The following is a 13,706-nucleotide window of genomic DNA, read 5'->3' on the forward strand; positions in this document are numbered from 1 at the left end:
CATAAAGAAAACCTGTAACTAAGAAAAGTTCCCCTGGGGGGGTGCTCACCTCGGGTGGGGGAAGCCTCCGGATCCTATCGAGGCTTCCCCCGTCCCCCTCGGTCCCGCGGCGGTCTCGCTGTGCCCCTCCGAACAGCGGGATGTAAATATTTACCTTTCCTGGCTCCAGCGCAGGTGCAGTATCGGCTCTTCGCTCGGAGATAGGCGAAAATAGCCGATCTTTGTCGGGCCGCTGTACTGCGCAGGCGCATGTCTCCTGTGTCTGCGTAGTAGAGCGGACCCGACAGAGATCAGCTATTTCCGCCTATCTCCGTGCTGAGAGCCGCAACAGCGCCACCCGCTGGAGCCAGGAAGGTAAATATATCCAGCCTTGTCAGGCTTGTCGAGCCAGGATTGTGGGAGACTTCTGGGGAGCCAGCGCTGGATTGCATGCAGCTACAGGGATGGGGAAGCCCCATTGGGACCCTGAAGCTTCCCCCTCCCGAGGGGAGTACCCCCCCAGGGAAATTTTTTTTGTTACAGTCTTTTTAAGTACAATTTAAATGACACAGGTATAAAAAGTCTGTTAGGCCTGGAACCCACTGAAATCCGCAAACGCAAAACGCAACCGCTAGGGTTTTGTCTGAGCGGTTTGCAAGCGGATTCATGCGCGTTTTCGGTTGCGTTTTGCAACAGTGTATTTTTTTTGCTCAGCGGTTGTGTAGCGTTTTGCGTTTTTATCCTGATTGGTCCTGTGAATTATTTTTAATTTTGTTACAGTGTGCTGAACCGCAAAACGCTAGCAAAACCGCTCAGTTTAGGTTTTGCTGAGCGTTTCTGCTAGCGTTTCAATACTTTACATTGAAGCGCTAACGCTCCCAAAATGCTGCAGGTCCTGCGTTTGCGTTTCTGGGAAACGAAAACGCTCCTGTGGAAGTTGCCCCACCCATTAACATCAGCTGAGCGTTTTGGCAAAACGCTAGCGTATCGCAGCGCTGCCAAAATGCTTAAAAAACGCTCTTGTGGGTTCCAGCCCTTATAATCAAACTCTGATAAACATTTAAGCTAATTTCCCTAAACATTGGCTAATGTTAATCTAAGTAGTAGGCTGGCAGTTGGAGCTCATATATAAAACAGTATTTGTAATCCACTCAGGATTATTAGATATATAGGAATGATCCTCTTCTGATAGGCCTTGACACCCCTGAGCAGATTTTTAGGCCAATATGACAGTTTTTGTCTCAGTCCTAACTAGAAACTGCGTTACATAAGACCAGGGTCGGCTCTAGACTTTTTGCCGCCTGAGGCTTCCAGCCTGGCGGCCATCCCACCCACCCCCAGACTTCCGCCTCCTGAGGAAGACGCCTCACTTTGCGACATGGGTGAGCCGGGCCTACATAAGACCCTGGAGGTCTAATTATGTGAAAGTCACAATCCAACAGGAATCACTCACTCAAAGCTGGCTCTGTGAACCTGCAGGGCGGCAATGCAGGCAGATGAAAGGACATAACCAATAAACTGGATTCACTATCAGCCAAGTACTGTAGTAATAACTCAGGTTGTTTACAGTTCCTTCAAACGAGGCAGTAAGAAACAGAATCATGTGTAGTGGCCTGCAAACACTCCTGTTAAGTTAGGATGCCATCACGTCACTGGAGAAAGATTTCACCTCACAGACAGCACAGCTCTCCAGATCTCCATCAGGCTTTTTTCCTTTCTCTCTCCAGACAGTTCTCCTCTGCTCCCAACTCACTGAAAACTCTCTTTCTGAAACATTCCTTCCTCTCAGAGCTAATGCTGCATACACACTTGAGATAAAAGTCTCTGGAAAAGGCAAGATCAGAGACCAATCATACCCCATTCCATGTAGTATGAGAGCCATACTCTACACAGTCTATTCTATGGAGCTGAACTCCTCATCAGACATAAATCTTACCCCCTTCCATGTAGTATGAGAGCCATACTCTACACAGTCTATTCTATGGAGCTGAACTCCTCATCAGACATAAATCTTACCCCCTACCATGTAGTATGAGAGCCATACTCTACACAGTCTATTCTATGGAGCTGAACTCACACATCAGACAGAAATCTTTGCAAGATGCTGCACACACAGATGCTGTACACATTCAAAAGATCAGTATCTGCAAAAGATCTCTTCCTGCAATAGATCCATTCCTTCAAAATGCATTCATAGTCTATGAGATCTGCAGATCATCATACACACCTTGTTTAGCAGGCAATCATCTGCAGATCATCTGCAGATCAGATCCACCAGGATGGATTTTCAGATCTGCAGATGAAGTCTGTTATACAAGGTGTGTATGAGGATCTGCAGATCTCATAGACTATGAATGCATTTTGAAGGAATGGATCTATTGCAGGAAGAGATCTTTTGCAGATAATGATCTGTTGCATGTGTACAGCATCTTTGTGTGCAGCATCTTGCAAAGATTTTATCTGATGGGGAGTTCAGCTCCATAGAATAGACTGTGTAGAGTATGGCTCTCATACTACATGAAATGGGGTAAAATTGGTCTGTGATCTTGCATTTTCCAGAGACTTTTATCTCAAGTGTGTATGCAGCATTAGACTCAGACTCTCTCTCATTGCCTACAAAATCTCCACAGCTGCTCTCCTGTTGGTGAGAAGAATTCTCCTCCTAAATGTAGAAGGGAAAACTGCAAACAGCAAACTATTTAGCGATTAACTGTTTCAGAGCTGATTTCATAGAACCACAAATCCCAGATATGATTACACAGAGAATATACTTTGTACAGGTACTGAATAGCCATGTTTGCAGGATGGCTACATATGTAATACAACTTTCATTTGGGTCACTGTGTGACCGCTTCAGGTCTAACTGTATGACTCTAATTCTTTCTGACTACAACCGTTACATACGCTTTTTATTACGCATTTGTATGTATAATGTAAGATTAACAATTGTTGCTTCTTATTCCTGGTTATTCTCTCAATAAAAACTATTGAAAGTAAAAACTTTAGGTGCCTTATAAGACACATAAAGGCACAGAACACTCCCGTCGTCAGAAAAACGACTGGGGCAAGAGAGCAGCATACGCAAAGAAACATGACTCAGCCTGAATACTGGGCCGTCTAGCAGGGGACAGGAGCAGACCAGGGAGACGAAAATGGACAGAGCGGCCTTCAGGGGGCTGGAGGAAGCCCCAGGTAAGTATAAAACCTGAGATTTATATCAATGAAATGGGGCCCTAGGCAAGTAACAACTTTGGCCCACTTTTCATGGCCATCCGTTTTTCTTTTTTTATAAGATTTGGTGGGGGCTAGAATCAAACAGGCGCCTGGTCTCTCTCTAGACCCTAGGCAACAGCCTAAGAGCCTTGTGGACTATCCAGCTCTGGCATATAGTGGAGGATAAACATGAGACAGGGAAAAGTTAAGCCACATATTACCTATGCTGGATTTTAGTAAACTTAGATAATCATTCATTACTGATGCAGTAACAGGTACAGAAGTCCAGCGATATGGTTCAGTGATCTGGCTGGGCATACCAGAGGAATTGGTGCAGGAGACTTGGGCACAGGATACAGCCGGTATGGCTGATCCTGCTCCTGCACAAATTCCCATCCACGTTAAATACTATTCCCCCTCCAGGCCGCCATGGATGGTGGGGAATTAAATCATTTGGCTTCCAGCAATTGCTGGAGGCTGAATTATAGTGTTTTATAAGTGACTTCAGCTCCGTCTTCTGATGGCGCCGGCGTTACTCACTGCTGCGCCCAAGTCTCCTGCGCTGGAATGAAAGTGTTCGTCTGGCTGGTTGCATAATATGGCGGAACTCTTCCTGCTTGCTCTCTTCTCTCAGTAATCCTACGGTACGTCTGTACAACAATCATTCCTAAAATGTCACCCAAAATTATCACTACTGAACACTTTGTGGGACATAAACTAGCCTGTAAGGTTTAAGCTATGCAGGTGGGCTAAGGAAAGCTCAGGGGTCCCGGAGGACCCCTCCAATCAGCTGCCAGCAGAACACTTCATCGCTAATAACCTGCGACAAAAACACCCGATACCGTCATGGCGGCAAATAAAAGATACCTACGCCAGGCACCTGCCTGTGAGCTGCCCGAGTACAAAGTCATGCTGTCAGCTTCTGGAATTCCAGCAAGAGGGCAGCGTGGGAAAATTCTCAGAGACCAATCATGTGCGCAAAGCCAGAGAGACGACCAGTTATCCAGCCGAGATATTCATTTACCAAACCAGACGAGTAAACGCTAACAGATTCCTAACAGCCACACCACACATGGTCGGATGCCATGCTATGACTATGGTAGGATTAGATTGTAAGCTCCTCTGAGGACAGTCAGTGACATGACTATGTACTCTGTAATGTGCTGCAGAAGAGGTCAGTGCTATATAAATACATAATAATAATATGGTAGGACATTAGACTATGACTATGGTAGGGTTAGATTGTGAGCTCCTCTGAGGACAGTCAGTGACATGACTATGTACTGTCTGTAAAGTGCTGCAGAAGATGTCAGTGCTATATAAATACATAATAATAATATGGTAGGACATTAGACTATGACTATGGTAGGATTAGATTGTGAGCTCCTCTGAGGACAGTCAGTGACATGACTATGTACTCTGTAAAGTGCTGCAGAAGATGTCAGTGCTATATAAATACATAATAATAATATGGTACAACATTAGACTATGACTATGGTAGGGATTAGAGTGTGAGCTCCTCTGAGGAGTCAGTGACATGACTATGTACTCTGTAATGTGCTGTAGAAGATGTCAGTGCTATATAAACACATAATAATAATAATATGGTAGGACATTAGACTATGACTATGGTGGGATTAGAGTGTGACCTCCTCTGAGGACAGTCAGTGACATGACTATGTACTCTAATGTGCTGTAGAAGATGTCAGTGCTATATAAACACATAATAATAATAATAATATGGTAGGACATTAGACTATGACTATGGACCATAGTCATAGTCTAATGTCCTACCATATTATTATTATGTGTTTATATAGCACTGACATCTTCTGCAGCACATTACAGAGTACATAGTCATGTAGGATTAGATTGTGAGCTCCTCTGAGGACAGTCAGTGACATGACTATGTAGTCTATAAAGCACTGCAGAAAATGTCAGTGCTATGTAAATACATAACCCTAATAATATCACCAGACAATAGCAGCACAAATAATACACATTGTACAATTCACATATAGCCGCAATGATACTTTTATATCAAAGACGGCCACTTCTATATGAGCTTAATGCTGCTCCCTCTAATGCTGGATACACACGGTGCGTTCGTGCACTCCATTTTCCCGTCAATTCCCGTCGATTCGTTTATTTCCAACATGTCCGATTTGGATTTCGATGGATCGTTAGGTCGATTCGCATGCAAAGTATGCCGAATCGACCTAACGATCCATCGAAATCCAAATCGGACATGTTGGAAATAAACGAATCGACGGGAATCGACGGGAAAATCGAGTGCACGAACGCACCGTGTGTATCCAGCATAAGGCAGGGCTCCATAATACTGTGAAACAGATAAGCTTAACATTGGTGAAAGGACCAATTCTGAAAGCAATCATTGATGAATGTAAATAACTAGAAGCATTACTTTGGAAATAAACTTTTCAAACTGCCAAGTCCCTGTGTTTGTCTGTGGCTATGCACCTCACCTCTAGCATCTGCTGCTATTTCTTCTTAGGATAATGGATTTCTTGCATCAACTTCCTGTGAGCTACAAAGTTCCGCCTTCTCATTTAGACACATTTCCTGCTGTCATGCAGGAATGCTGGGAAACATAGTTTGAAATCTACTGCTCTGCCTACTGTGTGTGTCACATGGTTACACCTGACTGACACTGTCGCCTGCTGAATCCATGGAGGAGAGGGAGCAAGCTGTATTGAGGAGGGAAGCGCATTTGGAACATATCCTCTGGATTGTTACTAGAATCTGCGTTGTTCATTTTTTAATTTAGCTGAGCTTTAAAACTTTTTGGGCTGGGACTACAGTTATCAAAATCGCATTTCAACTGGAAACCAACGTGAGTCAATGGAATGTTTCACAGTTAAATTTAATTTTGTGTGCAGGGAAAAAAAGCTTGCTTTTTGTTTTAAAATAATCGCACACGGCATGCGTTTTACCATTGTAAAACATAACCTAAAAAAGAAAGACACGCATTTAAACACACAGAAATGCACAGCGTGTGCAAAATATCGTGGACAGAAAAATGCATTTTTCACATGGATAAGTGTGGTCCCAGCCATAAAGGATACATGAGCTGGAAAGATGTACTGCTGATATTCTTACCTGGGGCTTCCTCCAGCCCCTAGAAGTCTTTGTGTCCCTTGCTGCAGTTCTGCCACCAGCCAGCTCTTCTGGGGTTCCCTCCGTAGTGATGCCTGCGCAGGACTCTCCCAGCCATGGGAGCACATGTGCGCACACTCACACACATGCGTAGAAGCCGGGTTAACACCTTCTGCGCATGCGCAAGTTTGCCCTCCAGTAGATGGGAGCCTTCTGCATAGGCGCCGCAATGGGGAGGACCTCAAAAGAGTGTCTGGCGGCAGAGCTGTGACGAGGGACACACGAGGGGTGAGTTGGTCTGCCGGGCAGGTCGCTCGGGGGTCGATGTACACACGCCTGATTATCGGCAACGGTCGTTATCGGCCGCCTCAGCTGACTTTAGTCTGGGGCGTGTACGAGCCTTGAACCTTTCTGTGCGCAGTGCGTAGGTGAAAAAGAAGGAAGTAAATGGACTACAGAAGCATTACTTGGGTCTTTTTGCAGGAACTGATCTTTTGCACGTGTGCAGCATACAAAGATCAGTCTTTCAAACCTTTGTGACAAACCTATGCAACCGATTAATTGCCCGTCTAACAAAAAATTCTATCTGACGTCTGTAACCAGCTTTATGTGTGAAAGCGGTCTAGTGCATACTTACATCCAATTTTGATTGGCCAATCACCACCTCCATGTATTATCAGGAACAACGGATTTTGAATACTATGATTGTGTAGGTACGCACTCATACTACCTGGAAGTTGTAAAATCGGCCAATCATTGTCCAATCAAAATTGGATGTGTGAACCAGGCTTAACACAAGCCCACAGCGGTCGTGCCATCCTAAAATGGTTCATAAGACTTCTACAGGCCCTTTTTAGGTTTAAGTAAGTTGACATGAGCTGTAGAGTGTTAGCTCTTCTGTCAAATCGTCCAGGCAAACCAGTTACAGCCAGGTAGTGCATTGTTATGAATTGTTTATTGTGTATTCATGGTTTGTCCTGCAGTTTCCTCATTAGCTTGAGCCACACATGAGGCGTGTGAGGAGAGATTACACAATATTCTGCCCTAGGCGGGACTTTCCTTTTCTGAGGCAGCAAATGACTCACGTTTCCCTCATGTGCTCCGGCTTATGGTCAGTATGAGGGAAATGGAGGCTGCCTTGCTTCTCTGCTTCACAAAGAGGCCCAGAACCTGTTATGGTCGCATTAGAGAAGGGCCAGGGACCTCAGACAAGTTTTTATTCCTGTTCGTGTCTTTGAGAAACTCTCGACTTCCTGTCTCTTCTGACACCACAGGAAGTGAGGCGAATGTCTGCAGTAGTGGTCAATTACATTGGCAGCGCTAGACTCCCCCCACCCCGGAATCGCTGTGCCCCCCTGCTCAGTAACATATAGTGAACAGAATAGGGTCTGTAAAAAAAACTCCATATCAGCCTGAGGCTATGAGTCTATGTAGGCAATAAGTAAACATAGGATCTTATCTATTTGCCATAAATACCTCACAATCCTTGCCAGATCCCTTGTAATTAATGTATCTGGATGACACTTATATTTGCAAAAAATAAACTCGAGCTTGTACAGTATTTTACAGACAGGAAATTTTGAATCACTGGAATCACAAGGGAGGGGGTGGGAGGTGCAAGCCGCACCTGCTTGTCACCAATGAAGGTGTGAAAACCCGACAGAGGTGTTTAGCGCCACTCTGGCCAGAGAGGGAGTGGAGCTATTGATGAAGGGGTGGGGCCATGACTGAAGGGGCGGAGCTGCAGCCAGCTAGACAAAGGGGTGGAGCAATGCCGGGAGAGCCATTGTGCAAAATGTAGTGCACATCTTAGGGAGAAGTCACCTCTCCAGGATTGTCGTTCTCATGTCATCACGACAGAGGAGGGCATAGTAGGAGGAAGACAGATTCTAGAGAAGTGATTTCTCCCTCTGCTGCAAACTCTGGGGTTGGGGGCACCCTCTATAATTGGTGGGAGTGACCTGGCTAGCTATACTGGGGGGAGGGGCCATCTGACTATCTATAATGTGGAGGTCATCAAGCTACCTATACTGACACCCAGTGTCACCCTCCCCACCCAGTGTCACCCTCCCCACCCTCAGTGTCACCCTCTCCACCCAGTGTCACCCTCCCCACCCTCACGCTACTGTGCGTGGATCGGGGGGAGGGCCCTAGAGCTGCGCAGCCGCACTAACGTGTATGCGGACTGCGCAGCCGCGGCCAGCTCCGGCGGCCATCTTATGAGAGGAAGGGGAGCCCGACCCCGTCTGTGGGGTCGGAAGCGGCACGGGGGGCGATCAGACTGCAGGGAACCCGGCGGAACTGCACGGAGGACGCGGACGGCGTCCTCCGTGCATTTAAAAGTACTTAAGGTACTTGTCTTTTTTTTTATATTTGGGCTCGTAAGTCCTTTAAGTGTCCCGCTTTCTCATCTCAAAAAGTTGGGAGGTCTGCTATTCTACTTGCTAAAATAAATGTCAGGGGGGCCCACAGCAGTGCCCGAGTACCTAGAGGCACCTTTTCCTCACCAATTGATTCAGCAGATAGAAATCTTCACATTTCGCCAGTAGGGGGCGAGGAAATCTGCCAGAAAACAGATTTACGAAACAACCATATGATGGCAAAGCATCATGAATCTGCAGTCTCTTTTCTTGTGAAAATATGCGCACCTGAGAAACAATTAGGTGGAATTGTGCACAATATTAACGTCACACGGTAATAATTATGTAAGTATGTTACCTCAGTAGAGATAATCCATAAGCCAGGTAATTTTACCATCTCCACGTAGTTTGAGGGTCATCAGATATTGAATACTAATAAAAGGGGCTTATATTTTGTGTAACCAGCGGAAGCCCCGCTATGCAGATCCGCCCATTATAGAGGCTGTGGTAATTATCAGCATATAAATAACAGATGATTACAGCCTGTAATCAGGAAAGTGACATCATCGCTGCTTCTATTCTCTGTTACTCATAAATGTGACATAAAACCACATAATGTGATAGAGGGAGGAAGCTGACGATTCTGTGTCTGTCTGCAACGCTCACACCAGACGCTCGTACCTGTGTGTCTCTCCCTTAAAGGACCCCCAGGCTGATATCACACGGACACATTCCCGGTGACGAAACGCCCCATTTTTTATGCCACCAAGCTGATCTTGTCTGAGTGGCGTTTTTCAGCGTCAAAGAAAATGCAGACGGCAAAAATTAAACCCACCAAAAAATCTAAGTGTACCTGAGGCAACCAGAATGAATAAAATGCTAGATGCTTACCCCGGTAGAGGTCTTCCCGTGCGAAACAGAACAAAACCGCACTGGGAAATTTGGGTGCACCATGTGCCGCCATAGGCCGTAATGTGCATTACGGTTTTAGCAGTGCTCTGACAGTAAGTTGAGCGCCATCAATAAAAGGAGCCCAAATTACTTTAAAAACAGTGTTATTTGCCCATGAGCAACAGCTGGAAGCCAAATTACAGCTTTCCTCTAAAGGCTCATACACACATCAGACTATAGTCTTTGGAAACTGAAAGATCACAGACCAATCTTACCACCCTTCCTGTAGTATAAGAGCCATACTCTACACAGTCTTTTCTATGGAGCTGAACTCCACATCAGAAAAAAATCTTTGCAAGATGCTGCACACACAGATGCTGTACAGACACAAAAGATCAGTATCTGCAAAAGATCTGTTCCTGCCAAAAATCCATTCCTGCAAATTGCAATGATAGTCTATGAGATCTGCAGATCATCATACACACATGATTTAACTGACATTCATCTGCAGATCAAGCAATCATCTGCAGATCTGAAAATCCATCCTGGTGGATCTGATCTGCAGATGAATGTCAGTTAAATCATGTGTGTATGATGATCTGCAGATCTCATAGACTATCATTGCAATTTGCAGGAATGGATTTTTGGCAGGAACAGATCTTTTGCAGATACTGATCTTTTGTGTCTGTACAGCATCTGTGTGTGCAGCATCTTGCAAAGATTTTTTTCTGATGTGGAGTTCAGCTCCATAGAAAAGACTGTGTAGAATATGGCTCTCATACTACATGAAGGGTGGTAAGATTGGTCTGTGATCTTTCATTTTCAAAATACTATGGTCTGATGTGTGTATGGGGCCTAAGTCCATAGCAGCCTGGAGGGGGGAATAGTAATTAACCTGCCTGGCGTTCTATTAAGATCGCCAGGCAGGCTGCGGGAGGGTTTTTTTTTAATAAAAAAAAAACTATTTCATGCAGCCAACTGAAAGTTGGCTGCATGAAAGCCCACTAGAGGGCGCTCCGGAGGCGTTCTTCCGATCGCCTCCGGCGCCCAGAATAAACAAGGAAGGCCGCAATGAGCGGCCTTCCTTGTTTTGCTTACATCGTCGCCATAGCGACGAGCGGAGTGACGTCATCGACGTCAGCCGACGTCCTGACGTCAGCCGCCTCCGATCCAGCCCTTAGCGCTGGCCGGAACTTTTTGTTCCGGCTACGCTGGGCTCAGGCGGCTGGGGGGACCCTCTTTCGCCGCTGCTCGCGGCGGATCGCCGCAGAGCGGCGGCGATCAGGCAGCACACGCGGCTGGCAAAGTGCCGGCTGCGTGTGCTGCTTTTTATTTCAGCCAAATCGGCCCAGCAGGGCCTGAGCGGCAGGCTCCGGCGGTACTGGACGAGCTGAGCTCGTCCAGACCGCCCAGCAGGTTAACCTCCCTGGCGGTCTGATTATTTCTGGATTTTAGCATCTGAAAGCATTGCAAATTTTTCACAAGCTTTCAGACCCAAAAAATCATACCGCTAAATAGATCTGTGGCAGCCCTCCACATTCCACACCTCTGATGGATCCAGCTCGGGGTTAACGCTTTTGAGCTGCGGACTTCCATCCCGAGTCTGACTCAGCGTTACCGTTAAGGTTTATGCCACCGGGACTTTTGCAGGAGCAGGGTTAGATGTTTTTTGGATTTACCCTGCGCCCAAATTTACCAGCACCGGTTTTGAATGTATGCCTTCCTGTATCCTCCTCGCCCTCCCCGTTGCTGCGTGCAGAACCTCTGAACACATCCGACAAGAGCGGGTACGTTCTTGTGGCCAGCGCCTCTCCATGCACGATCTTGGCCGTACCATGCCTGCGTGAGTACGGCTGCGCCTGTGCAGTATGCTGAAGTCGCACGACCGCGAGAAGCTCCATGTTACTGTGCAGGCGCGCCCATTCTCATCGCAGCACGGCCGAGCTCGGGCACGAAGAGGAGCTCAGACGCGAGCTTCCAGAGGGTCCCGGACAGCGGCGGAGGTTGTATGGAGGATGTGGGAAACCTCTGCAGGATCCATCTTCTTAGGCAAAGGTGCCCATACATCAGACAAGGGCAGATTGACCAATCTCTGATCAAATCTGATTGGAGAGAGACCTGTTGGGCACCATAAACCGCAGGCTGATTCCCGATTGATTTCAGCATGAAAACTTTTAAGAATCAGCCTAGTGACACCACCTCTTCGCCTTGCAGCCCCCCAGTGCTGTCCCCCCCCCCCCCCCCCCTAGTGAAAGATGTGCCCACTCCAACCCCAAGTACTGTGCATGAATAATTTACCTGTCGGTGTCCTCTTCTGTCTCCGTCCTCCGTGGTTGCATATTGCACGTGGGAGCATGTGTGAGGAGGAGGATGGAGCCTGATGGGGACACCGACAGGTAAAGTATCAGGCATGGTCCCCCCAGGTGGTGGCCAAGCCCTGGGTGAGGTAGGCTGCAGTCCTGTGCTCCCCCCTGATGTGCAGTCACTGCGCTCCTGAGCAGTGAGACTGCTTGGGGTGTCAGCACTACCCCTCCCCCCCCCGATTCTTGGGGCATGGGAGGCCTACATGCAGCGCCCCTGATGCAATAGATTTTGTATGGGCTGATTCCTGCAGGGGATACCAAGGAGTTAGTTTGGACCCTGCATATTCTGGCAAGCAGATGCCAATCAGATTGGCCAATAAGAGAAAGCAAAAAATTAGATTAAAAAAAATTCCTACCATCCCTAGACCTTGATAGGCTCTTCAAAAGTGCTATTGTTGTGCAACAGCCCTATAGGTGGCAGTAGTGACAGATAATGGACGACACGTAGTGACACCTAGTGACAGTGGATGACAGTAGTGGGTGACACTTAGTGACAATAGGTGACACCAAGTGGCAGTGGATGACAGTAGTGACAATTGGGTGACAACTAGTGACAGTGAATGACACCTAGTGACAGTGGATGAAAGTAGTGGGTGACACCTAGTGACAGTGGGTGACAGCAGTGGGTGACACTAGAGACAGTGGGTGACAGCAGTGGGTGACACACACCCCACTTTCCTCCCAAACACCATCCTTTTTATTTTTTTGCTGGGGGCGTGGCCTCTTCATCACATCCTCCCCCACTACAAGGCTGCATTGTCCAATCACACGACAGTAAGTGGAGTGATAGATGGCTGAAGACCTGACCTGCTGACCTCTGGTCTCACACAGCTTAAAGGAGAACTGTAGAGAGAGGTGTATGGAGGCTGCCATATTTATTTCCATTTAGGGCTCTTTTCCACTAGTGCGGTGCGGAATCGCCTGCATTCCACCGCGGACAAAATCGCATGCGGGTGCGATTCCGCATGCGTTTTTGCCGCGATTTCGCATGCGATTCCGCATAGGTAAGGCTGTATGCGATTTTAACCATGTCACTGCCTGAGTGAAATAACATTAATACCTATGCGAAATCGCATGCGATTTCGCGTCAAAAAACGCATGGTCACCCCGCATGCGATTTCCCTATTAGTTACATTAGCGGCGATTCGCGCACATTCCTTCTGCACGCGAAATCTGACGGCCCTGCCGTGCAGATTTCTGCCGCACCAAGAAATGCTGCCGCAGCCGCACAAGTGGAAACAGCCCCATCCACTTACATTACCTATGCGAATCCGCGTGCAGTGCCCGCATGCGGATTCGCTATAGTGGAAACGAGCCCTTAAGCTATATCAGTTACCTGGCTGTCCTGCTGATCCTCTGCCTCTAATACGTTCAGCCATAGACCCTAAACAAGCACATGCAGATCAGGTTTTTCTGACAATTTTGACAGATATGACAAGATTAGCTGCATGCTTGTTTCTGGTGTGATTCAGCCACTACTTCAGCCAAATAGACCAGCAGGGCTACCAGGCAACTGGTATTGCTTAAAAGGAAATAAATATGGCAGCCTCCATATACCTCTCACTACAGTTCTCCTTTAAAGTGGCCATCTGCATCTACAACACGCTCTCAGTCAACAGAGTGCTCCCTGACCTCTAGGGGGCATCCTAGGGAAAGGCCTTGATAGCCTATGTCTGGAAACTGACCTTCTTCCATTTACTCTACAGTTAATTCATTATCAAGGCAAATCCCTGATAGATGGCAGCTGCTCTAATGTGATTCATATGCTGCATGCTGGTTCCTG

The 13,706-nt window shown here is 47.0% G+C and overlaps 1 protein-coding gene across 4 annotated transcripts in view; it reads right to left on the bottom strand.

The window, feature by feature from the left end:
• Positions 1-13,706, bottom strand: part of ARHGAP33 (Rho GTPase activating protein 33) — a 174,897-nt gene that overhangs the window by 138,470 nt on the left and 22,721 nt on the right. Inside the window, exon 1 of one of the 4 annotated variants that reach the window (XM_068241855.1) lies at positions 5,679-5,694. The exons of the other annotated variants lie outside the window; for them this stretch is intronic. The gene's annotated coding sequence lies outside the window, so the exon portion shown is untranslated. Of the gene's footprint in view, positions 1-5,678; positions 5,695-13,706 lie in introns of those variants that run through there. 4 annotated transcript variants of the gene reach the window in all.

The sequence above is a fragment of the Hyperolius riggenbachi genome, chromosome 6 (genome assembly GCF_040937935.1).
Source record: "Hyperolius riggenbachi isolate aHypRig1 chromosome 6, aHypRig1.pri, whole genome shotgun sequence".
Classification (NCBI taxonomy): Eukaryota; Metazoa; Chordata; class Amphibia; order Anura; family Hyperoliidae; genus Hyperolius; species Hyperolius riggenbachi.